Source organism: Castor canadensis, chromosome 18 (genome assembly GCF_047511655.1).
Source record: "Castor canadensis chromosome 18, mCasCan1.hap1v2, whole genome shotgun sequence".
In the NCBI taxonomy this organism is placed as follows: domain Eukaryota; kingdom Metazoa; phylum Chordata; class Mammalia; order Rodentia; family Castoridae; genus Castor; species Castor canadensis.
In genome coordinates this window covers 26,891,336-26,918,240 of record NC_133403.1, presented here as the reverse complement: position 1 = coordinate 26,918,240, position 26,905 = coordinate 26,891,336, and the positions used below count along the sequence as shown (strand labels likewise).

Below are 26,905 nucleotides of genomic sequence, written 5' to 3'. Positions count from 1 at the left end.
AGAGGTCATGCACACGCTGACCTGTGTTGGGTCGAGCGACGGAGCAGCACCCGACTGAGGTGGCCTGCCTCCCTGTCCCCTGGCGTCTTGCCCTGGGCCCAGTGCACCACCTTGTGGCGAGCCAGGGTGTGGCGCGTCCCAGTCTGGGGCCCGCTGGGCTGCAGACCCGCTTTCTCAGGGCTTTCGCACTTCCCTCACCGTCCGCCTGAACGTTTTCTACTCCTGCTGGCTTTCTGAGGACAGTTGGGGAGCGGTCCCCAACGTGGCCTGGGACCCACCCGGCTGGTGCCCAGTGAGCGGGCGCGCGCCCCACGAGAGTGTGGGGAGGGGAGAGGAGAGGATTCGGGGGCGTGTCTGTGAGGTGGGAGGCGTGGGTCTGGCGGGGTGGCGGGGAAGGGGTCGCCGGTGGTGGTGGCGCTGGGTCGGGGCGGTGAGGTCCCGGAGGCCAAAAGGAGCAGCGAGGGAGGGACGAGCAAAAGCCTACAGCACCCGGTATTCCCAGGCGGTCTCCCATCCAAGTACTAACCAGGCCCGACCCTGCTTAGCTTCCGAGATCAGACGAGATCGGGCGCGTTCAGGGTGGTATGGCCGTAGACGCCAGCTGCCGCCTCCTGGAGCCCCAAGAGCGTGAGGTGGGCGCGGCCTGCGTCTCCACACTGCTCCCCTGGCACGGCTGCGGGTGGGGGCTGCGGGGTGGGGGCTGGCGGCCTCTGGCCAAGCGGCCAGGGGCCCCGGACGCCTGCTGGGGCAGCCGGTCTCGCCCAGGTGGCCACTCGCTGGCTTTCTTCCCGAGGTGTCCCGGTGCCCGGACCAGGATCGAGTTTTCTCAGGGGAACATTGCTCAGTGCTCTCGGGCTCTTGTTCCTCTGGGGATGTGTCACTGCCTTGGCTAAGGCGGGGGTGTGGGGGGGGTGCACAGTTCTGGCCGCCCTCCTCCCTCGCCTGCGGGAGCCGACCCTTGGGCGCGTGGCTCCCGACGGACGTCTTGGGGACCTTTCCGGTCCTCCTCGTCCACAAAGCCCCACTGCCCCTCCAGCCCTCTGCAAAACGGCAGCCGCGCCCTTAGCCGACCCGCTGCGCCCTCCTCCACACTCTGGGCCTGGGGCTGCGGGGCTCAATCGGGAACATTTCCAGCTCAGAGGCCCCTTTCACCACCGAAATCGTGGAGACAAGGGAAAGAAAAAAACATCTCCTCCCATCCCTACTCAACGTCCTAAGAAATCCTATCCTGTCAACCCTCAGGCTTCCTAAACTCTACACTTTGTCCTCAGAAGTATTTACTTCTGTTCCCTTCTAATTTTTCTCAGGGTTTCGGCCACTGAGATGACGATCATGACGAAATGAAAATTCATTAAGAGTTGGTTTATAGAAAATCTTCTAGATGGCTTCATCCCTATGGTGAAACAACTGTTGTCTTACATGATTCTAATACAGTTAGGAGCCTACATGTGCCTGTGATGAGGCTATTTGGGGTCACTGACACTGACCCCTCAATGAATGGGCACTCTGAGGTTTTACTCTCAGGATAACCACTGATATGTGTGGATAACCTCTAGAGAGCTGTCATGCTGTCATTCGTTCCTAGATAGTGAGCATATCTGCATTTTCCAAGGCTGTCGGGCCCTCTAAACTACAAAATTTACAGAAACGCTGTGATCAAATGCTGATGGTACTGACATACTCTTCTCTTAGTTGCTAAGTTGTCCGTCAGAATTTTTACCATGGCTCTTTTACGTATTTGGAATTGCACTTCTGATCCTCCTGGGACATTTACAATCAAGCCCATTAAACAAACAAAAAAAAAAGAAACAATGAAAAAAGACTGTAACAGACAGGTACATGTCCCTCACACAAGTCAGCTTTAGATTCTGTTTTCTTTGTCATGGTTTAGAGGCCACTAGCTAAAAAGGGAGTCCTTCCAAGCCTGTTTGTTGTTTAAATTTGGCCAAAGGGTCCAGCTGACACTGACTCCCACCTGACCTGTTTGTTGCTCGACCCCCCCACACACATAAGACACTTAGAGAAAAAAAACTAATCCTCACGTCGAAAGATGAAAACGACCAATCCAAAAACCCTCCGAGGAAACAGCTCAGAGACAAACAGTTTCTAGAGATGAGGGTGAAAGGCCTTCCAAGTTGAAATGGAGTCCCTCATGCCAGACCTCTCAACACCTTGGTTCTTGCTGGGTGCTGCTTGCTCACGCCTGAAACCTTAGCTACTCAGGTGGATCACGTTTCCAGGCCCGCCCAAGCAAGTCGTTCCATGAGACCTGTTAGAAAAAGCCAAATGTTAGAAAAGAGGATGCCTCGAGGAAAAGGAGACCGAGACCTCTACAGACGAGAGCACGCTTTATTTTGCCGTGGTGAGGGGCGTCCTGCACTCTGGACAGCCTGGGATGCAAGCCTCGCCGGGGGGGGGGGGGCGGGCGGGGACTAGGGGTGAGGAGGTTTTCCGGGGTACGCAGCCAGGGAGAGGTAAAGAGAAGTGTCCTTGTGGTGGTAGACAGCCAGCACTTGCAAGCAATCAGGAAGCGATAAGGGGAAAAGTCCTTGTGGTCTCAGGCACTGCCCCTGCCTTTCTTTCTATCACAGGTAATTTAGGCAGTGTGGGCTTCGGGGACCCTGGAGAGTCAACCCTTTAAAACCCTCACACGAAAAGGGCTGGTGGAGCGGGGCAAGGTGTACGGCCTGAATTCAAGCACTGGTACCACAAAAATCAATACGTAAATACGTAAATACATAAATAAACAAATAAACAAATAAATAAAACAAAAAAGTGGTTATGATGGATGCGTGTCTATCGAACATGAAAGCCCTCTAGGCACAAACTTCTATGAGTGGCCACGGCGTTGTACACTACTCGGGAAGAAGTCCCTATTTCTACCTGCTCCGGACCCGTCCTAGCATACTTAAAAGTGGTGTTTTTAGTTTTGGACATAAAACACAGGGTTTGTTCTTAGACTCGTGGACCACAGCCTTGGATTGACTTTGGATAAACACTGAAAGGTAGAGACACTTGCCAATACAGCCTATTACACAAAGAAAGACTTCACACATTGCAGAGAAAGGTACAAACTACATTGCCACCAAACGATCCGAAACGGGCAGCAATTCATCACCACTCACACTCAAGCAGGGTACAGGACCAAGCAAAAGGAAACGCGCCCTCAATGTCAGGGTTGCAACTCTTTCTGGGACTTCTCCTTGCCAATGTATTCCCGGGTGTGTTTGAATTTTGCATTCTAAGCATACTCCCCTCACCGTGAGCTCAGGCCCTGCGCCCGCTGTCCCCGTGACTGCAGGCACCGCCGTGGGAGTTGGGGCCCCACGGAGAGGTCATGCACACGCTGACCTGTGTTGGGTCGAGCGACGGAGCAGCACCCGACTGAGGTGGCCTGCCTCCCTGTCCCCTGGCGTCTTGCCCTGGGCCCAGTGCACCACCTTGTGGCGAGCCAGGGTGTGGCGCGTCCCAGTCTGGGGCCCGCTGGGCTGCAGACCCGCTTTCTCAGGGCTTTCGCACTTCCCTCACCGTCCGCCTGAACGTTTTCTACTCCTGCTGGCTTTCTGAGGACAGTTGGGGAGCGGTCCCCAACGTGGCCTGGGACCCACCCGGCTGGTGCCCAGTGAGCGGGCGCGCGCCCCACGAGAGTGTGGGGAGGGGAGAGGAGAGGATTCGGGGGCGTGTCTGTGAGGTGGGAGGCGTGGGTCTGGCGGGGTGGCGGGGAAGGGGTCGCCGGTGGTGGTGGCGCTGGGTCGGGGCGGTGAGGTCCCGGAGGCCAAAAGGAGCAGCGAGGGAGGGACGAGCAAAAGCCTACAGCACCCGGTATTCCCAGGCGGTCTCCCATCCAAGTACTAACCAGGCCCGACCCTGCTTAGCTTCCGAGATCAGACGAGATCGGGCGCGTTCAGGGTGGTATGGCCGTAGACGCCAGCTGCCGCCTCCTGGAGCCCCAAGAGCGTGAGGTGGGCGCGGCCTGCGTCTCCACACTGCTCCCCTGGCACGGCTGCGGGTGGGGGCTGCGGGGTGGGGGCTGGCGGCCTCTGGCCAAGCGGCCAGGGGCCCCGGACGCCTGCTGGGGCAGCCGGTCTCGCCCAGGTGGCCACTCGCTGGCTTTCTTCCCGAGGTGTCCCGGTGCCCGGACCAGGATCGAGTTTTCTCAGGGGAACATTGCTCAGTGCTCTCGGGCTCTTGTTCCTCTGGGGATGTGTCACTGCCTTGGCTAAGGCGGGGGTGTGGGGGGGGTGCACAGTTCTGGCCGCCCTCCTCCCTCGCCTGCGGGAGCCGACCCTTGGGCGCGTGGCTCCCGACGGACGTCTTGGGGACCTTTCCGGTCCTCCTCGTCCACAAAGCCCCACTGCCCCTCCAGCCCTCTGCAAAACGGCAGCCGCGCCCTTAGCCGACCCGCTGCGCCCTCCTCCACACTCTGGGCCTGGGGCTGCGGGGCTCAATCGGGAACATTTCCAGCTCAGAGGCCCCTTTCACCACCGAAATCGTGGAGACAAGGGAAAGAAAAAAACATCTCCTCCCATCCCTACTCAACGTCCTAAGAAATCCTATCCTGTCAACCCTCAGGCTTCCTAAACTCTACACTTTGTCCTCAGAAGTATTTACTTCTGTTCCCTTCTAATTTTTCTCAGGGTTTCGGCCACTGAGATGACGATCATGACGAAATGAAAATTCATTAAGAGTTGGTTTATAGAAAATCTTCTAGATGGCTTCATCCCTATGGTGAAACAACTGTTGTCTTACATGATTCTAATACAGTTAGGAGCCTACATGTGCCTGTGATGAGGCTATTTGGGGTCACTGACACTGACCCCTCAATGAATGGGCACTCTGAGGTTTTACTCTCAGGATAACCACTGATATGTGTGGATAACCTCTAGAGAGCTGTCATGCTGTCATTCGTTCCTAGATAGTGAGCATATCTGCATTTTCCAAGGCTGTCGGGCCCTCTAAACTACAAAATTTACAGAAACGCTGTGATCAAATGCTGATGGTACTGACATACTCTTCTCTTAGTTGCTAAGTTGTCCGTCAGAATTTTTACCATGGCTCTTTTACGTATTTGGAATTGCACTTCTGATCCTCCTGGGACATTTACAATCAAGCCCATTAAACAAACAAAAAAAAAAGAAACAATGAAAAAAGACTGTAACAGACAGGTACATGTCCCTCACACAAGTCAGCTTTAGATTCTGTTTTCTTTGTCATGGTTTAGAGGCCACTAGCTAAAAAGGGAGTCCTTCCAAGCCTGTTTGTTGTTTAAATTTGGCCAAAGGGTCCAGCTGACACTGACTCCCACCTGACCTGTTTGTTGCTCGACCCCCCCACACACATAAGACACTTAGAGAAAAAAAACTAATCCTCACGTCGAAAGATGAAAACGACCAATCCAAAAACCCTCCGAGGAAACAGCTCAGAGACAAACAGTTTCTAGAGATGAGGGTGAAAGGCCTTCCAAGTTGAAATGGAGTCCCTCATGCCAGACCTCTCAACACCTTGGTTCTTGCTGGGTGCTGCTTGCTCACGCCTGAAACCTTAGCTACTCAGGTGGATCACGTTTCCAGGCCCGCCCAAGCAAGTCGTTCCATGAGACCTGTTAGAAAAAGCCAAATGTTAGAAAAGAGGATGCCTCGAGGAAAAGGAGACCGAGACCTCTACAGACGAGAGCACGCTTTATTTTGCCGTGGTGAGGGGCGTCCTGCACTCTGGACAGCCTGGGATGCAAGCCTCGCCGGGGGGGGGGGGCGGGCGGGGACTAGGGGTGAGGAGGTTTTCCGGGGTACGCAGCCAGGGAGAGGTAAAGAGAAGTGTCCTTGTGGTGGTAGACAGCCAGCACTTGCAAGCAATCAGGAAGCGATAAGGGGAAAAGTCCTTGTGGTCTCAGGCACTGCCCCTGCCTTTCTTTCTATCACAGGTAATTTAGGCAGTGTGGGCTTCGGGGACCCTGGAGAGTCAACCCTTTAAAACCCTCACACGAAAAGGGCTGGTGGAGCGGGGCAAGGTGTACGGCCTGAATTCAAGCACTGGTACCACAAAAATCAATACGTAAATACGTAAATACATAAATAAACAAATAAACAAATAAATAAAACAAAAAAGTGGTTATGATGGATGCGTGTCTATCGAACATGAAAGCCCTCTAGGCACAAACTTCTATGAGTGGCCACGGCGTTGTACACTACTCGGGAAGAAGTCCCTATTTCTACCTGCTCCGGACCCGTCCTAGCATACTTAAAAGTGGTGTTTTTAGTTTTGGACATAAAACACAGGGTTTGTTCTTAGACTCGTGGACCACAGCCTTGGATTGACTTTGGATAAACACTGAAAGGTAGAGACACTTGCCAATACAGCCTATTACACAAAGAAAGACTTCACACATTGCAGAGAAAGGTACAAACTACATTGCCACCAAACGATCCGAAACGGGCAGCAATTCATCACCACTCACACTCAAGCAGGGTACAGGACCAAGCAAAAGGAAACGCGCCCTCAATGTCAGGGTTGCAACTCTTTCTGGGACTTCTCCTTGCCAATGTATTCCCGGGTGTGTTTGAATTTTGCATTCTAAGCATACTCCCCTCACCGTGAGCTCAGGCCCTGCGCCCGCTGTCCCCGTGACTGCAGGCACCGCCGTGGGAGTTGGGGCCCCACGGAGAGGTCATGCACACGCTGACCTGTGTTGGGTCGAGCGACGGAGCAGCACCCGACTGAGGTGGCCTGCCTCCCTGTCCCCTGGCGTCTTGCCCTGGGCCCAGTGCACCACCTTGTGGCGAGCCAGGGTGTGGCGCGTCCCAGTCTGGGGCCCGCTGGGCTGCAGACCCGCTTTCTCAGGGCTTTCGCACTTCCCTCACCGTCCGCCTGAACGTTTTCTACTCCTGCTGGCTTTCTGAGGACAGTTGGGGAGCGGTCCCCAACGTGGCCTGGGACCCACCCGGCTGGTGCCCAGTGAGCGGGCGCGCGCCCCACGAGAGTGTGGGGAGGGGAGAGGAGAGGATTCGGGGGCGTGTCTGTGAGGTGGGAGGCGTGGGTCTGGCGGGGTGGCGGGGAAGGGGTCGCCGGTGGTGGTGGCGCTGGGTCGGGGCGGTGAGGTCCCGGAGGCCAAAAGGAGCAGCGAGGGAGGGACGAGCAAAAGCCTACAGCACCCGGTATTCCCAGGCGGTCTCCCATCCAAGTACTAACCAGGCCCGACCCTGCTTAGCTTCCGAGATCAGACGAGATCGGGCGCGTTCAGGGTGGTATGGCCGTAGACGCCAGCTGCCGCCTCCTGGAGCCCCAAGAGCGTGAGGTGGGCGCGGCCTGCGTCTCCACACTGCTCCCCTGGCACGGCTGCGGGTGGGGGCTGCGGGGTGGGGGCTGGCGGCCTCTGGCCAAGCGGCCAGGGGCCCCGGACGCCTGCTGGGGCAGCCGGTCTCGCCCAGGTGGCCACTCGCTGGCTTTCTTCCCGAGGTGTCCCGGTGCCCGGACCAGGATCGAGTTTTCTCAGGGGAACATTGCTCAGTGCTCTCGGGCTCTTGTTCCTCTGGGGATGTGTCACTGCCTTGGCTAAGGCGGGGGTGTGGGGGGGGTGCACAGTTCTGGCCGCCCTCCTCCCTCGCCTGCGGGAGCCGACCCTTGGGCGCGTGGCTCCCGACGGACGTCTTGGGGACCTTTCCGGTCCTCCTCGTCCACAAAGCCCCACTGCCCCTCCAGCCCTCTGCAAAACGGCAGCCGCGCCCTTAGCCGACCCGCTGCGCCCTCCTCCACACTCTGGGCCTGGGGCTGCGGGGCTCAATCGGGAACATTTCCAGCTCAGAGGCCCCTTTCACCACCGAAATCGTGGAGACAAGGGAAAGAAAAAAACATCTCCTCCCATCCCTACTCAACGTCCTAAGAAATCCTATCCTGTCAACCCTCAGGCTTCCTAAACTCTACACTTTGTCCTCAGAAGTATTTACTTCTGTTCCCTTCTAATTTTTCTCAGGGTTTCGGCCACTGAGATGACGATCATGACGAAATGAAAATTCATTAAGAGTTGGTTTATAGAAAATCTTCTAGATGGCTTCATCCCTATGGTGAAACAACTGTTGTCTTACATGATTCTAATACAGTTAGGAGCCTACATGTGCCTGTGATGAGGCTATTTGGGGTCACTGACACTGACCCCTCAATGAATGGGCACTCTGAGGTTTTACTCTCAGGATAACCACTGATATGTGTGGATAACCTCTAGAGAGCTGTCATGCTGTCATTCGTTCCTAGATAGTAAGCATATCTGCATTTTCCAAGGCTGTCGGGCCCTCTAAACTACAAAATTTACAGAAACGCTGTGATCAAATGCTGATGGTACTGACATACTCTTCTCTTAGTTGCTAAGTTGTCCGTCAGAATTTTTACCATGGCTCTTTTACGTATTTGGAATTGCACTTCTGATCCTCCTGGGACATTTACAATCAAGCCCATTAAACAAACAAAAAAAAAAGAAACAATGAAAAAAGACTGTAACAGACAGGTACATGTCCCTCACACAAGTCAGCTTTAGATTCTGTTTTCTTTGTCATGGTTTAGAGGCCACTAGCTAAAAAGGGAGTCCTTCCAAGCCTGTTTGTTGTTTAAATTTGGCCAAAGGGTCCAGCTGACACTGACTCCCACCTGACCTGTTTGTTGCTCGACCCCCCCACACACATAAGACACTTAGAGAAAAAAACTAATCCTCACGTCGAAAGATGAAAACGACCAATCCAAAAACCCTCCGAGGAAACAGCTCAGAGACAAACAGTTTCTAGAGATGAGGGTGAAAGGCCTTCCAAGTTGAAATGGAGTCCCTCATGCCAGACCTCTCAACACCTTGGTTCTTGCTGGGTGCTGCTTGCTCACGCCTGAAACCTTAGCTACTCAGGTGGATCACGTTTCCAGGCCCGCCCAAGCAAGTCGTTCCATGAGACCTGTTAGAAAAAGCCAAATGTTAGAAAAGAGGATGCCTCGAGGAAAAGGAGACCGAGACCTCTACAGACGAGAGCACGCTTTATTTTGCCGTGGTGAGGGGCGTCCTGCACTCTGGACAGCCTGGGATGCAAGCCTCGCCGGGGGGGGGGGGGCGGGCGGGGACTAGGGGTGAGGAGGTTTTCCGGGGTACGCAGCCAGGGAGAGGTAAAGAGAAGTGTCCTTGTGGTGGTAGACAGCCAGCACTTGCAAGCAATCAGGAAGCGATAAGGGGAAAAGTCCTTGTGGTCTCAGGCACTGCCCCTGCCTTTCTTTCTATCACAGGTAATTTAGGCAGTGTGGGCTTCGGGGACCCTGGAGAGTCAACCCTTTAAAACCCTCACACGAAAAGGGCTGGTGGAGCGGGGCAAGGTGTACGGCCTGAATTCAAGCACTGGTACCACAAAAATCAATACGTAAATACGTAAATACATAAATAAACAAATAAACAAATAAATAAAACAAAAAAGTGGTTATGATGGATGCGTGTCTATCGAACATGAAAGCCCTCTAGGCACAAACTTCTATGAGTGGCCACGGCGTTGTACACTACTCGGGAAGAAGTCCCTATTTCTACCTGCTCCGGACCCGTCCTAGCATACTTAAAAGTGGTGTTTTTAGTTTTGGACATAAAACACAGGGTTTGTTCTTAGACTCGTGGACCACAGCCTTGGATTGACTTTGGATAAACACTGAAAGGTAGAGACACTTGCCAATACAGCCTATTACACAAAGAAAGACTTCACACATTGCAGAGAAAGGTACAAACTACATTGCCACCAAACGATCCGAAACGGGCAGCAATTCATCACCACTCACACTCAAGCAGGGTACAGGACCAAGCAAAAGGAAACGCGCCCTCAATGTCAGGGTTGCAACTCTTTCTGGGACTTCTCCTTGCCAATGTATTCCCGGGTGTGTTTGAATTTTGCATTCTAAGCATACTCCCCTCACCGTGAGCTCAGGCCCTGCGCCCGCTGTCCCCGTGACTGCAGGCACCGCCGTGGGAGTTGGGGCCCCACGGAGAGGTCATGCACACGCTGACCTGTGTTGGGTCGAGCGACGGAGCAGCACCCGACTGAGGTGGCCTGCCTCCCTGTCCCCTGGCGTCTTGCCCTGGGCCCAGTGCACCACCTTGTGGCGAGCCAGGGTGTGGCGCGTCCCAGTCTGGGGCCCGCTGGGCTGCAGACCCGCTTTCTCAGGGCTTTCGCACTTCCCTCACCGTCCGCCTGAACGTTTTCTACTCCTGCTGGCTTTCTGAGGACAGTTGGGGAGCGGTCCCCAACGTGGCCTGGGACCCACCCGGCTGGTGCCCAGTGAGCGGGCGCGCGCCCCACGAGAGTGTGGGGAGGGGAGAGGAGAGGATTCGGGGGCGTGTCTGTGAGGTGGGAGGCGTGGGTCTGGCGGGGTGGCGGGGAAGGGGTCGCCGGTGGTGGTGGCGCTGGGTCGGGGCGGTGAGGTCCCGGAGGCCAAAAGGAGCAGCGAGGGAGGGACGAGCAAAAGCCTACAGCACCCGGTATTCCCAGGCGGTCTCCCATCCAAGTACTAACCAGGCCCGACCCTGCTTAGCTTCCGAGATCAGACGAGATCGGGCGCGTTCAGGGTGGTATGGCCGTAGACGCCAGCTGCCGCCTCCTGGAGCCCCAAGAGCGTGAGGTGGGCGCGGCCTGCGTCTCCACACTGCTCCCCTGGCACGGCTGCGGGTGGGGGCTGCGGGGTGGGGGCTGGCGGCCTCTGGCCAAGCGGCCAGGGGCCCCGGACGCCTGCTGGGGCAGCCGGTCTCGCCCAGGTGGCCACTCGCTGGCTTTCTTCCCGAGGTGTCCCGGTGCCCGGACCAGGATCGAGTTTTCTCAGGGGAACATTGCTCAGTGCTCTCGGGCTCTTGTTCCTCTGGGGATGTGTCACTGCCTTGGCTAAGGCGGGGGTGTGGGGGGGGTGCACAGTTCTGGCCGCCCTCCTCCCTCGCCTGCGGGAGCCGACCCTTGGGCGCGTGGCTCCCGACGGACGTCTTGGGGACCTTTCCGGTCCTCCTCGTCCACAAAGCCCCACTGCCCCTCCAGCCCTCTGCAAAACGGCAGCCGCGCCCTTAGCCGACCCGCTGCGCCCTCCTCCACACTCTGGGCCTGGGGCTGCGGGGCTCAATCGGGAACATTTCCAGCTCAGAGGCCCCTTTCACCACCGAAATCGTGGAGACAAGGGAAAGAAAAAAACATCTCCTCCCATCCCTACTCAACGTCCTAAGAAATCCTATCCTGTCAACCCTCAGGCTTCCTAAACTCTACACTTTGTCCTCAGAAGTATTTACTTCTGTTCCCTTCTAATTTTTCTCAGGGTTTCGGCCACTGAGATGACGATCATGACGAAATGAAAATTCATTAAGAGTTGGTTTATAGAAAATCTTCTAGATGGCTTCATCCCTATGGTGAAACAACTGTTGTCTTACATGATTCTAATACAGTTAGGAGCCTACATGTGCCTGTGATGAGGCTATTTGGGGTCACTGACACTGACCCCTCAATGAATGGGCACTCTGAGGTTTTACTCTCAGGATAACCACTGATATGTGTGGATAACCTCTAGAGAGCTGTCATGCTGTCATTCGTTCCTAGATAGTGAGCATATCTGCATTTTCCAAGGCTGTCGGGCCCTCTAAACTACAAAATTTACAGAAACGCTGTGATCAAATGCTGATGGTACTGACATACTCTTCTCTTAGTTGCTAAGTTGTCCGTCAGAATTTTTACCATGGCTCTTTTACGTATTTGGAATTGCACTTCTGATCCTCCTGGGACATTTACAATCAAGCCCATTAAACAAACAAAAAAAAAAGAAACAATGAAAAAAGACTGTAACAGACAGGTACATGTCCCTCACACAAGTCAGCTTTAGATTCTGTTTTCTTTGTCATGGTTTAGAGGCCACTAGCTAAAAAGGGAGTCCTTCCAAGCCTGTTTGTTGTTTAAATTTGGCCAAAGGGTCCAGCTGACACTGACTCCCACCTGACCTGTTTGTTGCTCGACCCCCCCACACACATAAGACACTTAGAGAAAAAAACTAATCCTCACGTCGAAAGATGAAAACGACCAATCCAAAAACCCTCCGAGGAAACAGCTCAGAGACAAACAGTTTCTAGAGATGAGGGTGAAAGGCCTTCCAAGTTGAAATGGAGTCCCTCATGCCAGACCTCTCAACACCTTGGTTCTTGCTGGGTGCTGCTTGCTCACGCCTGAAACCTTAGCTACTCAGGTGGATCACGTTTCCAGGCCCGCCCAAGCAAGTCGTTCCATGAGACCTGTTAGAAAAAGCCAAATGTTAGAAAAGAGGATGCCTCGAGGAAAAGGAGACCGAGACCTCTACAGACGAGAGCACGCTTTATTTTGCCGTGGTGAGGGGCGTCCTGCACTCTGGACAGCCTGGGATGCAAGCCTCGCCGGGGGGGGGGGGGGCGGGCGGGGACTAGGGGTGAGGAGGTTTTCCGGGGTACGCAGCCAGGGAGAGGTAAAGAGAAGTGTCCTTGTGGTGGTAGACAGCCAGCACTTGCAAGCAATCAGGAAGCGATAAGGGGAAAAGTCCTTGTGGTCTCAGGCACTGCCCCTGCCTTTCTTTCTATCACAGGTAATTTAGGCAGTGTGGGCTTCGGGGACCCTGGAGAGTCAACCCTTTAAAACCCTCACACGAAAAGGGCTGGTGGAGCGGGGCCAGGTGTACGGCCTGAATTCAAGCACTGGTACCACAAAAATCAATACGTAAATACGTAAATACATAAATAAACAAATAAACAAATAAATAAAACAAAAAAGTGGTTATGATGGATGCGTGTCTATCGAACATGAAAGCCCTCTAGGCACAAACTTCTATGAGTGGCCACGGCGTTGTACACTACTCGGGAAGAAGTCCCTATTTCTACCTGCTCCGGACCCGTCCTAGCATACTTAAAAGTGGTGTTTTTAGTTTTGGACATAAAACACAGGGTTTGTTCTTAGACTCGTGGACCACAGCCTTGGATTGACTTTGGATAAACACTGAAAGGTAGAGACACTTGCCAATACAGCCTATTACACAAAGAAAGACTTCACACATTGCAGAGAAAGGTACAAACTACATTGCCACCAAACGATCCGAAACGGGCAGCAATTCATCACCACTCACACTCAAGCAGGGTACAGGACCAAGCAAAAGGAAACGCGCCCTCAATGTCAGGGTTGCAACTCTTTCTGGGACTTCTCCTTGCCAATGTATTCCCGGGTGTGTTTGAATTTTGCATTCTAAGCATACTCCCCTCACCGTGAGCTCAGGCCCTGCGCCCGCTGTCCCCGTGACTGCAGGCACCGCCGTGGGAGTTGGGGCCCCACGGAGAGGTCATGCACACGCTGACCTGTGTTGGGTCGAGCGACGGAGCAGCACCCGACTGAGGTGGCCTGCCTCCCTGTCCCCTGGCGTCTTGCCCTGGGCCCAGTGCACCACCTTGTGGCGAGCCAGGGTGTGGCGCGTCCCAGTCTGGGGCCCGCTGGGCTGCAGACCCGCTTTCTCAGGGCTTTCGCACTTCCCTCACCGTCCGCCTGAACGTTTTCTACTCCTGCTGGCTTTCTGAGGACAGTTGGGGAGCGGTCCCCAACGTGGCCTGGGACCCACCCGGCTGGTGCCCAGTGAGCGGGCGCGCGCCCCACGAGAGTGTGGGGAGGGGAGAGGAGAGGATTCGGGGGCGTGTCTGTGAGGTGGGAGGCGTGGGTCTGGCGGGGTGGCGGGGAAGGGGTCGCCGGTGGTGGTGGCGCTGGGTCGGGGCGGTGAGGTCCCGGAGGCCAAAAGGAGCAGCGAGGAAGGGACGAGCAAAAGCCTACAGCACCCGGTATTCCCAGGCGGTCTCCCATCCAAGTACTAACCAGGCCCGACCCTGCTTAGCTTCCGAGATCAGACGAGATCGGGCGCGTTCAGGGTGGTATGGCCGTAGACGCCAGCTGCCGCCTCCTGGAGCCCCAAGAGCGTGAGGTGGGCGCGGCCTGCGTCTCCACACTGCTCCCCTGGCACGGCTGCGGGTGGGGGCTGCGGGGTGGGGGCTGGCGGCCTCTGGCCAAGCGGCCAGGGGCCCCGGACGCCTGCTGGGGCAGCCGGTCTCGCCCAGGTGGCCACTCGCTGGCTTTCTTCCCGAGGTGTCCCGGTGCCCGGACCAGGATCGAGTTTTCTCAGGGGAACATTGCTCAGTGCTCTCGGGCTCTTGTTCCTCTGGGGATGTGTCACTGCCTTGGCTAAGGCGGGGGTGTGGGGGGGGTGCACAGTTCTGGCCGCCCTCCTCCCTCGCCTGCGGGAGCCGACCCTTGGGCGCGTGGCTCCCGACGGACGTCTTGGGGACCTTTCCGGTCCTCCTCGTCCACAAAGCCCCACTGCCCCTCCAGCCCTCTGCAAAACGGCAGCCGCGCCCTTAGCCGACCCGCTGCGCCCTCCTCCACACTCTGGGCCTGGGGCTGCGGGGCTCAATCGGGAACATTTCCAGCTCAGAGGCCCCTTTCACCACCGAAATCGTGGAGACAAGGGAAAGAAAAAAACATCTCCTCCCATCCCTACTCAACGTCCTAAGAAATCCTATCCTGTCAACCCTCAGGCTTCCTAAACTCTACACTTTGTCCTCAGAAGTATTTACTTCTGTTCCCTTCTAATTTTTCTCAGGGTTTCGGCCACTGAGATGACGATCATGACGAAATGAAAATTCATTAAGAGTTGGTTTATAGAAAATCTTCTAGATGGCTTCATCCCTATGGTGAAACAACTGTTGTCTTACATGATTCTAATACAGTTAGGAGCCTACATGTGCCTGTGATGAGGCTATTTGGGGTCACTGACACTGACCCCTCAATGAATGGGCACTCTGAGGTTTTACTCTCAGGATAACCACTGATATGTGTGGATAACCTCTAGAGAGCTGTCATGCTGTCATTCGTTCCTAGATAGTAAGCATATCTGCATTTTCCAAGGCTGTCGGGCCCTCTAAACTACAAAATTTACAGAAACGCTGTGATCAAATGCTGATGGTACTGACATACTCTTCTCTTAGTTGCTAAGTTGTCCGTCAGAATTTTTACCATGGCTCTTTTACGTATTTGGAATTGCACTTCTGATCCTCCTGGGACATTTACAATCAAGCCCATTAAACAAACAAAAAAAAAAGAAACAATGAAAAAAGACTGTAACAGACAGGTACATGTCCCTCACACAAGTCAGCTTTAGATTCTGTTTTCTTTGTCATGGTTTAGAGGCCACTAGCTAAAAAGGGAGTCCTTCCAAGCCTGTTTGTTGTTTAAATTTGGCCAAAGGGTCCAGCTGACACTGACTCCCACCTGACCTGTTTGTTGCTCGACTCCCCCACACACATAAGACACTTAGAGAAAAAAACTAATCCTCACGTCGAAAGATGAAAACGACCAATCCAAAAACCCTCCGAGGAAACAGCTCAGAGACAAACAGTTTCTAGAGATGAGGGTGAAAGGCCTTCCAAGTTGAAATGGAGTCCCTCATGCCAGACCTCTCAACACCTTGGTTCTTGCTGGGTGCTGCTTGCTCACGCCTGAAACCTTAGCTACTCAGGTGGATCACGTTTCCAGGCCCGCCCAAGCAAGTCGTTCCATGAGACCTGTTAGAAAAAGCCAAATGTTAGAAAAGAGGATGCCTCGAGGAAAAGGAGACCGAGACCTCTACAGACGAGAGCACGCTTTATTTTGCCGTGGTGAGGGGCGTCCTGCACTCTGGACAGCCTGGGATGCAAGCCTCGCCGGGGGGGGGGGCGGGCGGGGACTAGGGGTGAGGAGGTTTTCCGGGGTACGCAGCCAGGGAGAGGTAAAGAGAAGTGTCCTTGTGGTGGTAGACAGCCAGCACTTGCAAGCAATCAGGAAGCGATAAGGGGAAAAGTCCTTGTGGTCTCAGGCACTGCCCCTGCCTTTCTTTCTATCACAGGTAATTTAGGCAGTGTGGGCTTCGGGGACCCTGGAGAGTCAACCCTTTAAAACCCTCACACGAAAAGGGCTGGTGGAGCGGGGCAAGGTGTACGGCCTGAATTCAAGCACTGGTACCACAAAAATCAATACGTAAATACGTAAATACATAAATAAACAAATAAACAAATAAATAAAACAAAAAAGTGGTTATGATGGATGCGTGTCTATCGAACATGAAAGCCCTCTAGGCACAAACTTCTATGAGTGGCCACGGCGTTGTACACTACTCGGGAAGAAGTCCCTATTTCTACCTGCTCCGGACCCGTCCTAGCATACTTAAAAGTGGTGTTTTTAGTTTTGGACATAAAACACAGGGTTTGTTCTTAGACTCGTGGACCACAGCCTTGGATTGACTTTGGATAAACACTGAAAGGTAGAGACACTTGCCAATACAGCCTATTACACAAAGAAAGACTTCACACATTGCAGAGAAAGGTACAAACTACATTGCCACCAAACGATCCGAAACGGGCAGCAATTCATCACCACTCACACTCAAGCAGGGTACAGGACCAAGCAAAAGGAAACGCGCCCTCAATGTCAGGGTTGCAACTCTTTCTGGGACTTCTCCTTGCCAATGTATTCCCGGGTGTGTTTGAATTTTGCATTCTAAGCATACTCCCCTCACCGTGAGCTCAGGCCCTGCGCCCGCTGTCCCCGTGACTGCAGGCACCGCCGTGGGAGTTGGGGCCCCACGGAGAGGTCATGCACACGCTGACCTGTGTTGGGTCGAGCGACGGAGCAGCACCCGACTGAGGTGGCCTGCCTCCCTGTCCCCTGGCGTCTTGCCCTGGGCCCAGTGCACCACCTTGTGGCGAGCCAGGGTGTGGCGCGTCCCAGTCTGGGGCCCGCTGGGCTGCAGACCCGCTTTCTCAGGGCTTTCGCACTTCCCTCACCGTCCGCCTGAACGTTTTCTACTCCTGCTGGCTTTCTGAGGACAGTTGGGGAGCGGTCCCCAACGTGGCCTGGGACCCACCCGGCTGGTGCCCAGTGAGCGGGCGCGCGCCCCACGAGAGTGTGGGGAGGGGAGAGGAGAGGATTCGGGGGCGTGTCTGTGAGGTGGGAGGCGTGGGTCTGGCGGGGTGGCGGGGAAGGGGTCGCCGGTGGTGGTGGCGCTGGGTCGGGGCGGTGAGGTCCCGGAGGCCAAAAGGAGCAGCGAGGAAGGGACGAGCAAAAGCCTACAGCACCCGGTATTCCCAGGCGGTCTCCCATCCAAGTACTAACCAGGCCCGACCCTGCTTAGCTTCCGAGATCAGACGAGATCGGGCGCGTTCAGGGTGGTATGGCCGTAGACGCCAGCTGCCGCCTCCTGGAGCCCCAAGAGCGTGAGGTGGGCGCGGCCTGCGTCTCCACACTGCTCCCCTGGCACGGCTGCGGGTGGGGGCTGCGGGGTGGGGGCTGGCGGCCTCTGGCCAAGCGGCCAGGGGCCCCGGACGCCTGCTGGGGCAGCCGGTCTCGCCCAGGTGGCCACTCGCTGGCTTTCTTCCCGAGGTGTCCCGGTGCCCGGACCAGGATCGAGTTTTCTCAGGGGAACATTGCTCAGTGCTCTCGGGCTCTTGTTCCTCTGGGGATGTGTCACTGCCTTGGCTAAGGCGGGGGTGTGGGGGGGGTGCACAGTTCTGGCCGCCCTCCTCCCTCGCCTGCGGGAGCCGACCCTTGGGCGCGTGGCTCCCGACGGACGTCTTGGGGACCTTTCCGGTCCTCCTCGTCCACAAAGCCCCACTGCCCCTCCAGCCCTCTGCAAAACGGCAGCCGCGCCCTTAGCCGACCCGCTGCGCCCTCCTCCACACTCTGGGCCTGGGGCTGCGGGGCTCAATCGGGAACATTTCCAGCTCAGAGGCCCCTTTCACCACCGAAATCGTGGAGACAAGGGAAAGAAAAAAACATCTCCTCCCATCCCTACTCAACGTCCTAAGAAATCCTATCCTGTCAACCCTCAGGCTTCCTAAACTCTACACTTTGTCCTCAGAAGTATTTACTTCTGTTCCCTTCTAATTTTTCTCAGGGTTTCGGCCACTGAGATGACGATCATGACGAAATGAAAATTCATTAAGAGTTGGTTTATAGAAAATCTTCTAGATGGCTTCATCCCTATGGTGAAACAACTGTTGTCTTACATGATTCTAATACAGTTAGGAGCCTACATGTGCCTGTGATGAGGCTATTTGGGGTCACTGACACTGACCCCTCAATGAATGGGCACTCTGAGGTTTTACTCTCAGGATAACCACTGATATGTGTGGATAACCTCTAGAGAGCTGTCATGCTGTCATTCGTTCCTAGATAGTAAGCATATCTGCATTTTCCAAGGCTGTCGGGCCCTCTAAACTACAAAATTTACAGAAACGCTGTGATCAAATGCTGATGGTACTGACATACTCTTCTCTTAGTTGCTAAGTTGTCCGTCAGAATTTTTACCATGGCTCTTTTACGTATTTGGAATTGCACTTCTGATCCTCCTGGGACATTTACAATCAAGCCCATTAAACAAACAAAAAAAAAAGAAACAATGAAAAAAGACTGTAACAGACAGGTACATGTCCCTCACACAAGTCAGCTTTAGATTCTGTTTTCTTTGTCATGGTTTAGAGGCCACTAGCTAAAAAGGGAGTCCTTCCAAGCCTGTTTGTTGTTTAAATTTGGCCAAAGGGTCCAGCTGACACTGACTCCCACCTGACCTGTTTGTTGCTCGACCCCCCCACACACATAAGACACTTAGAGAAAAAAAACTAATCCTCACGTCGAAAGATGAAAACGACCAATCCAAAAACCCTCCGAGGAAACAGCTCAGAGACAAACAGTTTCTAGAGATGAGGGTGAAAGGCCTTCCAAGTTGAAATGGAGTCCCTCATGCCAGACCTCTCAACACCTTGGTTCTTGCTGGGTGCTGCTTGCTCACGCCTGAAACCTTAGCTACTCAGGTGGATCACGTTTCCAGGCCCGCCCAAGCAAGTCGTTCCATGAGACCTGTTAGAAAAAGCCAAATGTTAGAAAAGAGGATGCCTCGAGGAAAAGGAGACCGAGACCTCTACAGACGAGAGCACGCTTTATTTTGCCGTGGTGAGGGGCGTCCTGCACTCTGGACAGCCTGGGATGCAAGCCTCGCCGGGGGGGGGGGGGGGCGGGGACTAGGGGTGAGGAGGTTTTCCGGGGTACGCAGCCAGGGAGAGGTAAAGAGAAGTGTCCTTGTGGTGGTAGACAGCCAGCACTTGCAAGCAATCAGGAAGCGATAAGGGGAAAAGTCCTTGTGGTCTCAGGCACTGCCCCTGCCTTTCTTTCTATCACAGGTAATTTAGGCAGTGTGGGCTTCGGGGACCCTGGAGAGTCAACCCTTTAAAACCCTCACACGAAAAGGGCTGGTGGAGCGGGGCCAGGTGTACGCCCTGAATTCAAGCACTGGTACCACAAAAATCAATACGTAAATATGTAAATACATAAATAAACAAATAAATAAATAAAACAAAAAAGTGGTTATGATGGATGCGTGTCTATCGAACATGAAAGCCCTCTAGGCACAAACTTCTATGAGTGGCCACGGCGTTGTACACTACTCGGGAAGAAGTCCCTATTTCTACCTGTTCCGGACCCGTCCTAGCATACTTAAAAGTGGTGTTTTTAGTTTTGGACATAAAACACAGGGTTTGTTCTTAGACTCGTGGACCACAGCCTTGGATTGACTTTGGATAAACACTGAAAGGTAGAGACACTTGCCAATACAGCCTATTACACAAAGAAAGACTTCACACATTGCAGAGAAAGGTACAAACTACATTGCCACCAAACGATCCGAAACGGGCAGCAATTCATCACCACTCACACTCAAGCAGGGTACAGGACCAAGCAAAAGGAAACGCGCCCTCAATGTCAGGGTTGCAACTCTTTCTGGGACTTCTCCTTGCCAATGTATTCCCGGGTGTGTTTGAATTTTGCATTCTAAGCATACTCCCCTCACCGTGAGCTCAGGCCCTGCGCCCGCTGTCCCCGTGACTGCAGGCACCGCCGTGGGAGTTGGGGCCCCACGGAGAGGTCATGCACACGCTGACCTGTGTTGGGTCGAGCGACGGAGCAGCACCCGACTGAGGTGGCCTGCCTCCCTGTCCCCTGGCGTCTTGCCCTGGGCCCAGTGCACCACCTTGTGGCGAGCCAGGGTGTGGCGCGTCCCAGTCTGGGGCCCGCTGGGCTGCAGACCCGCTTTCTCAGGGCTTTCGCACTTCCCTCACCGTCCGCCTGAACGTTTTCTACTCCTGCTGGCTTTCTGAGGACAGTTGGGGAGCGGTCCCCAACGTGGCCTGGGACCCACCCGGCTGGTGCCCAGTGAGCGGGCGCGCGCCCCACGAGAGTGTGGGGAGGGGAGAGAGGATTCGGGGGCGTGTCTGTGAGGTGGGAGGCGTGGGTCTGGCGGGGTGGCGGGGAAGGGGTCGCCGGTGGTGGTGGCGCTGGGTCGGGGCGGTGAGGTCCCGGAGGCCAAAAGGAGCAGCGAGGAAGGGATGAGCAAAAGCCTACAGCACCCGGTATTCCCAGGCGGTCTCCCATCCAAGTACTAACCAGGCCCGACCCTGCTTAGCTTCCGAGATCAGACGAGATCGGGCGCGTTCAGGGTGGTATGGCCGTAGACGCCAGCTGCCGCCTCCTGGAGCCCCAAGAGCGTGAGGTGGGCGCGGCCTGCGTCTCCACACTGCTCCCCTGGCACGGCTGCGGGTGGGGGCTGCGGGGTGGGGGCTGGCGGCCTCTGGCCAAGCGGCCAGGGGCCCCGGACGCCTGCTGGGGCAGCCGGTCTCGCCCAGGTGGCCACTCGCTGGCTTTCTTCCCGAGGTGTCCCGGTGCCCGGACCAGGATCGAGTTTTCTCAGGGGAACATTGCTCAGTGCTCTCGGGCTCTTGTTCCTCTGGGGATGTGTCACTGCCTTGGCTAAGGCGGGGGTGTGGGGGGGGTGCACAGTTCTGGCCGCCCTCCTCCCTCGCCTGCGGGAGCCGACCCTTGGGCGCGTGGCTCCCGACGGACGTCTTGGGGACCTTTCCGGTCCTCCTCGTCCACAAAGCCCCACTGCCCCTCCAGCCCTCTGCAAAACGGCAGCTGCGCCCTTAGCCGACCCGCTGCGCCCTCCTCCACACTCTGGGCCTGGGGCTGCGGGGCTCAATCGGGAACATTTCCAGCTCAGAGGCCCCTTTCACCACCGAAATCGTGGAGACAAGGGAAAGAAAAAAACATCTCCTCCCATCCCTACTCAACGTCCTAAGAAATCCTATCCTGTCAACCCTCAGGCTTCCTAAACTCTACACTTTGTCCTCAGAAGTATTTACTTCTGTTCCCTTCTAATTTTTCTCAGGGTTTCGGCCACTGAGATGACGATCATGACGAAATGAAAATTCATTAAGAGTTGGTTTATAGAAAATCTTCTAGATGGCTTCATCCCTATGGTGAAACAACTGTTGTCTTACATGATTCTAATACAGTTAGGAGCCTACATGTGCCTGTGATGAGGCTATTTGGGGTCACTGACACTGACCCCTCAATGAATGGGCACTCTGAGGTTTTACTCTCAGGATAACCACTGATATGTGTGGATAACCTCTAGAGAGCTGTCATGCTGTCATTCGTTCCTAGATAGTAAGCATATCTGCATTTTCCAAGGCTGTCGGGCCCTCTAAACTACAAAATTTACAGAAACGCTGTGATCAAATGCTGATGGTACTGACATACTCTTCTCTTAGTTGCTAAGTTGTCCGTCAGAATTTTTACCATGGCTCTTTTACGTATTTGGAATTGCACTTCTGATCCTCCTGGGACATTTACAATCAAGCCCATTAAACAAACAAAAAAAAAAAGAAACAATGAAAAAAGACTGTAACAGACAGGTACATGTCCCTCACACAAGTCAGCTTTAGATTCTGTTTTCTTTGTCATGGTTTAGAGGCCACTAGCTAAAAAGGGAGTCCTTCCAAGCCTGTTTGTTGTTTAAATTTGGCCAAAGGGTCCAGCTGACACTGACTCCCACCTGACCTGTTTGTTGCTCGACCCCCCCACACACATAAGACACTTAGAGAAAAAAAACTAATCCTCACGTCGAAAGATGAAAACGACCAATCCAAAAACCCTCTGAGGAAACAGCTCAGAGACAAACAGTTTCTAGAGATGAGGGTGAAAGGCCTTCCAAGTTGAAATGGAGTCCCTCATGCCAGACCTCTCAACACCTTGGTTCTTGCTGGGTGCTGCTTGCTCACGCCTGAAACCTTAGCTACTCAGGTGGATCACGTTTCCAGGCCCGCCCAAGCAAGTCGTTCCATGAGACCTGTTAGAAAAAGCCAAATGTTAGAAAAGAGGATGCCTCGAGGAAAAGGAGACCGAGACCTCTACAGACGAGAGCACGCTTTATTTTGCCGTGGTGAGGGGCGTCCTGCACTCTGGACAGCCTGGGATGCAAGCCTCGCCGGGGGGGGGGGGGCGGGGACTAGGGGTGAGGAGGTTTTCCGGGGTACGCAGCCAGGGAGAGGTAAAGAGAAGTGTCCTTGTGGTGGTAGACAGCCAGCACTTGCAAGCAATCAGGAAGCGATAAGGGGAAAAGTCCTTGTGGTCTCAGGCACTGCCCCTGCCTTTCTTTCTATCACAGGTAATTTAGGCAGTGTGGGCTTCGGGGACCCTGGAGAGTCAACCCTTTAAAACCCTCACACGAAAAGGGCTGGTGGAGCGGGGCCAGGTGTACGCCCTGAATTCAAGCACTGGTACCACAAAAATCAATACGTAAATATGTAAATACATAAATAAACAAATAAATAAATAAAACCAAAAAGTGGTTATGATGGATGCGTGTCTATCGAACATGAAAGCCCTCTAGGCACAAACTTCTATGAGTGGCCACGGCGTTGTACACTACTCGGGAAGAAGTCCCTATTTCTACCTGTTCCGGACCCGTCCTAGCATACTTAAAAGTGGTGTTTTTAGTTTTGGACATAAAACACAGGGTTTGTTCTTAGACTCGTGGACCACAGCCTTGGATTGACTTTGGATAAACACTGAAAGGTAGAGACACTTGCCAATACAGCCTATTACACAAAGAAAGACTTCACACATTGCAGAGAAAGGTACAAACTACATTGCCACCAAACGATCCGAAACGGGCAGCAATTCATCACCACTCACACTCAAGCAGGGTACAGGACCAAGCAAAAGGAAACGCGCCCTCAATGTCAGGGTTGCAACTCTTTCTGGGACTTCTCCTTGCCAATGTATTCCCGGGTGTGTTTGAATTTTGCATTCTAAGCATACTCCCCTCACCGTGAGCTCAGGCCCTGCGCCCGCTGTCCCCGTGACTGCAGGCACCGCCGTGGGAGTTGGGGCCCCACGGAGAGGTCATGCACACGCTGACCTGTGTTGGGTCGAGCGACGGAGCAGCACCCGACTGAGGTGGCCTGCCTCCCTGTCCCCTGGCGTCTTGCCCTGGGCCCAGTGCACCACCTTGTGGCGAGCCAGGGTGTGGCGCGTCCCAGTCTGGGGCCCGCTGGGCTGCAGACCCGCTTTCTCAGGGCTTTCGCACTTCCCTCACCGTCCGCCTGAACGTTTTCTACTCCTGCTGGCTTTCTGAGGACAGTTGGGGAGCGGTCCCCAACGTGGCCTGGGACCCACCCGGCTGGTGCCCAGTGAGCGGGCGCGCGCCCCACGAGAGTGTGGGGAGGGGAGAGGAGAGGATTCGGGGGCGTGTCTGTGAGGTGGGAGGCGTGGGTCTGGCGGGGTGGCGGGGAAGGGGTCGCCGGTGGTGGTGGCGCTGGGTCGGGGCGGTGAGGTCCCGGAGGCCAAAAGGAGCAGCGAGGAAGGGACGAGCAAAAGCCTACAGCACCCGGTATTCCCAGGCGGTCTCCCATCCAAGTACTAACCAGGCCCGACCCTGCTTAGCTTCCGAGATCAGACGAGATCGGGCGCGTTCAGGGTGGTATGGCCGTAGACGCCAGCTGCCGCCTCCTGGAGCCCCAAGAGCGTGAGGTGGGCGCGGCCTGCGTCTCCACACTGCTCCCCTGGCACGGCTGCGGGTGGGGGCTGCGGGGTGGGGGCTGGCGGCCTCTGGCCAAGCGGCCAGGGGCCCCGGACGCCTGCTGGGGCAGCCGGTCTCGCCCAGGTGGCCACTCGCTGGCTTTCTTCCCGAGGTGTCCCGGTGCCCGGACCAGGATCGAGTTTTCTCAGGGGAACATTGCTCAGTGCTCTCGGGCTCTTGTTCCTCTGGGGATGTGTCACTGCCTTGGCTAAGGCGGGGGTGTGGGGGGGGTGCACAGTTCTGGCCGCCCTCCTCCCTCGCCTGCGGGAGCCGACCCTTGGGCGCGTGGCTCCCGACGGACGTCTTGGGGACCTTTCCGGTCCTCCTCGTCCACAAAGCCCCACTGCCCCTCCAGCCCTCTGCAAAACGGCAGCCGCGCCCTTAGCCGACCCGCTGCGCCCTCCTCCACACTCTGGGCCTGGGGCTGCGGGGCTCAATCGGGAACATTTCCAGCTCAGAGGCCCCTTTCACCACCGAAATCGTGGAGACAAGGGAAAGAAAAAAACATCTCCTCCCATCCCTACTCAACGTCCTAAGAAATCCTATCCTGTCAACCCTCAGGCTTCCTAAACTCTACACTTTGTCCTCAGAAGTATTTACTTCTGTTCCCTTCTAATTTTTCTCAGGGTTTCGGCCACTGAGATGACGATCATGACGAAATGAAAATTCATTAAGAGTTGGTTTATAGAAAATCTTCTAGATGGCTTCATCCCTATGGTGAAACAACTGTTGTCTTACATGATTCTAATACAGTTAGGAGCCTACATGTGCCTGTGATGAGGCTATTTGGGGTCACTGACACTGACCCCTCAATGAATGGGCACTCTGAGGTTTTACTCTCAGGATAACCACTGATATGTGTGGATAACCTCTAGAGAGCTGTCATGCTGTCATTCGTTCCTAGATAGTAAGCATATCTGCATTTTCCAAGGCTGTCGGGCCCTCTAAACTACAAAATTTACAGAAACGCTGTGATCAAATGCTGATGGTACTGACATACTCTTCTCTTAGTTGCTAAGTTGTCCGTCAGAATTTTTACCATGGCTCTTTTACGTATTTGGAATTGCACTTCTGATCCTCCTGGGACATTTACAATCAAGCCCATTAAACAAACAAAAAAAAAAGAAACAATGAAAAAAGACTGTAACAGACAGGTACATGTCCCTCACACAAGTCAGCTTTAGATTCTGTTTTCTTTGTCATGGTTTAGAGGCCACTAGCTAAAAAGGGAGTCCTTCCAAGCCTGTTTGTTGTTTAAATTTGGCCAAAGGGTCCAGCTGACACTGACTCCCACCTGACCTGTTTGTTGCTCGACCCCCCCACACACATAAGACACTTAGAGAAAAAAAACTAATCCTCACGTCGAAAGATGAAAACGACCAATCCAAAAACCCTCCGAGGAAACAGCTCAGAGACAAACAGTTTCTAGAGATGAGGGTGAAAGGCCTTCCAAGTTGAAATGGAGTCCCTCATGCCAGACCTCTCAACACCTTGGTTCTTGCTGGGTGCTGCTTGCTCACGCCTGAAACCTTAGCTACTCAGGTGGATCACGTTTCCAGGCCCGCCCAAGCAAGTCGTTCCATGAGACCTGTTAGAAAAAGCCAAATGTTAGAAAAGAGGATGCCTCGAGGAAAAGGAGACCGAGACCTCTACAGACGAGAGCACGCTTTATTTTGCCGTGGTGAGGGGCGTCCTGCACTCTGGACAGCCTGGGATGCAAGCCTCGCCGGGGGGGGGGGGGGGGGCGGGGACTAGGGGTGAGGAGGTTTTCCGGGGTACGCAGCCAGGGAGAGGTAAAGAGAAGTGTCCTTGTGGTGGTAGACAGCCAGCACTTGCAAGCAATCAGGAAGCGATAAGGGGAAAAGTCCTTGTGGTCTCAGGCACTGCCCCTGCCTTTCTTTCTATCACAGGTAATTTAGGCAGTGTGGGCTTCGGGGACCCTGGAGAGTCAACCCTTTAAAACCCTCACACGAAAAGGGCTGGTGGAGCGGGGCCAGGTGTACGCCCTGAATTCAAGCACTGGTACCACAAAAATCAATACGTAAATATGTAAATACATAAATAAACAAATAAATAAATAAAACAAAAAAGTGGTTATGATGGATGCGTGTCTATCGAACATGAAAGCCCTCTAGGCACAAACTTCTATGAGTGGCCACGGCGTTGTACACTACTCGGGAAGAAGTCCCTATTTCTACCTGTTCCGGACCCGTCCTAGCATACTTAAAAGTGGTGTTTTTAGTTTTGGACATAAAACACAGGGTTTGTTCTTAGACTCGTGGACCACAGCCTTGGATTGACTTTGGATAAACACTGAAAGGTAGAGACACTTGCCAATACAGCCTATTACACAAAGAAAGACTTCACACATTGCAGAGAAAGGTACAAACTACATTGCCACCAAACGATCCGAAACGGGCAGCAATTCATCACCACTCACACTCAAGCAGGGTACAGGACCAAGCAAAAGGAAACGCGCCCTCAATGTCAGGGTTGCAACTCTTTCTGGGACTTCTCCTTGCCAATGTATTCCCGGGTGTGTTTGAATTTTGCATTCTAAGCATACTCCCCTCACCGTGAGCTCAGGCCCTGCGCCCGCTGTCCCCGTGACTGCAGGCACCGCCGTGGGAGTTGGGGCCCCACGGAGAGGTCATGCACACGCTGACCTGTGTTGGGTCGAGCGACGGAGCAGCACCCGACTGAGGTGGCCTGCCTCCCTGTCCCCTGGCGTCTTGCCCTGGGCCCAGTGCACCACCTTGTGGCGAGCCAGGGTGTGGCGCGTCCCAGTCTGGGGCCCGCTGGGCTGCAGACCCGCTTTCTCAGGGCTTTCGCACTTCCCTCACCGTCCGCCTGAACGTTTTCTACTCCTGCTGGCTTTCTGAGGACATTTGGGGAGCGGTCCCCAACGTGGCCTGGGACCCACCCGGCTGGTGCC

General features: G+C 54.6%; 1 long non-coding RNA gene and 8 other non-coding genes across 9 annotated transcripts in view; 1 reads left to right on the top strand and 8 right to left on the bottom strand.

The window, feature by feature from the left end:
• LOC141418921 (uncharacterized) overlaps positions 1-26,905 on the top strand; it is a 518,407-nt gene that overhangs the window by 304,471 nt on the left and 187,031 nt on the right. The window lies entirely within an intron of this gene.
• On the bottom strand, positions 478-596 carry LOC141418946 (5S ribosomal RNA). Its single transcript, XR_012443623.1, has one exon. It is a non-coding gene; the product is annotated as a 5S ribosomal RNA (ribosomal RNA).
• On the bottom strand, positions 3,808-3,926 carry LOC141418945 (5S ribosomal RNA). Its single transcript, XR_012443622.1, has one exon. It is a non-coding gene; the product is annotated as a 5S ribosomal RNA (ribosomal RNA).
• Positions 7,137-7,255, bottom strand: LOC141418944 (5S ribosomal RNA). The gene has a single exon (XR_012443621.1). It is a non-coding gene; the product is annotated as a 5S ribosomal RNA (ribosomal RNA).
• LOC141418942 (5S ribosomal RNA) lies at positions 10,466-10,584 on the bottom strand. The gene has a single exon (XR_012443619.1). It is a non-coding gene; the product is annotated as a 5S ribosomal RNA (ribosomal RNA).
• LOC141418941 (5S ribosomal RNA) lies at positions 13,796-13,914 on the bottom strand. Its single transcript, XR_012443618.1, has one exon. It is a non-coding gene; the product is annotated as a 5S ribosomal RNA (ribosomal RNA).
• On the bottom strand, positions 17,123-17,241 carry LOC141418940 (5S ribosomal RNA). The gene has a single exon (XR_012443617.1). It is a non-coding gene; the product is annotated as a 5S ribosomal RNA (ribosomal RNA).
• On the bottom strand, positions 20,444-20,562 carry LOC141418939 (5S ribosomal RNA). Its single transcript, XR_012443616.1, has one exon. It is a non-coding gene; the product is annotated as a 5S ribosomal RNA (ribosomal RNA).
• On the bottom strand, positions 23,767-23,885 carry LOC141418938 (5S ribosomal RNA). Its single transcript, XR_012443615.1, has one exon. It is a non-coding gene; the product is annotated as a 5S ribosomal RNA (ribosomal RNA).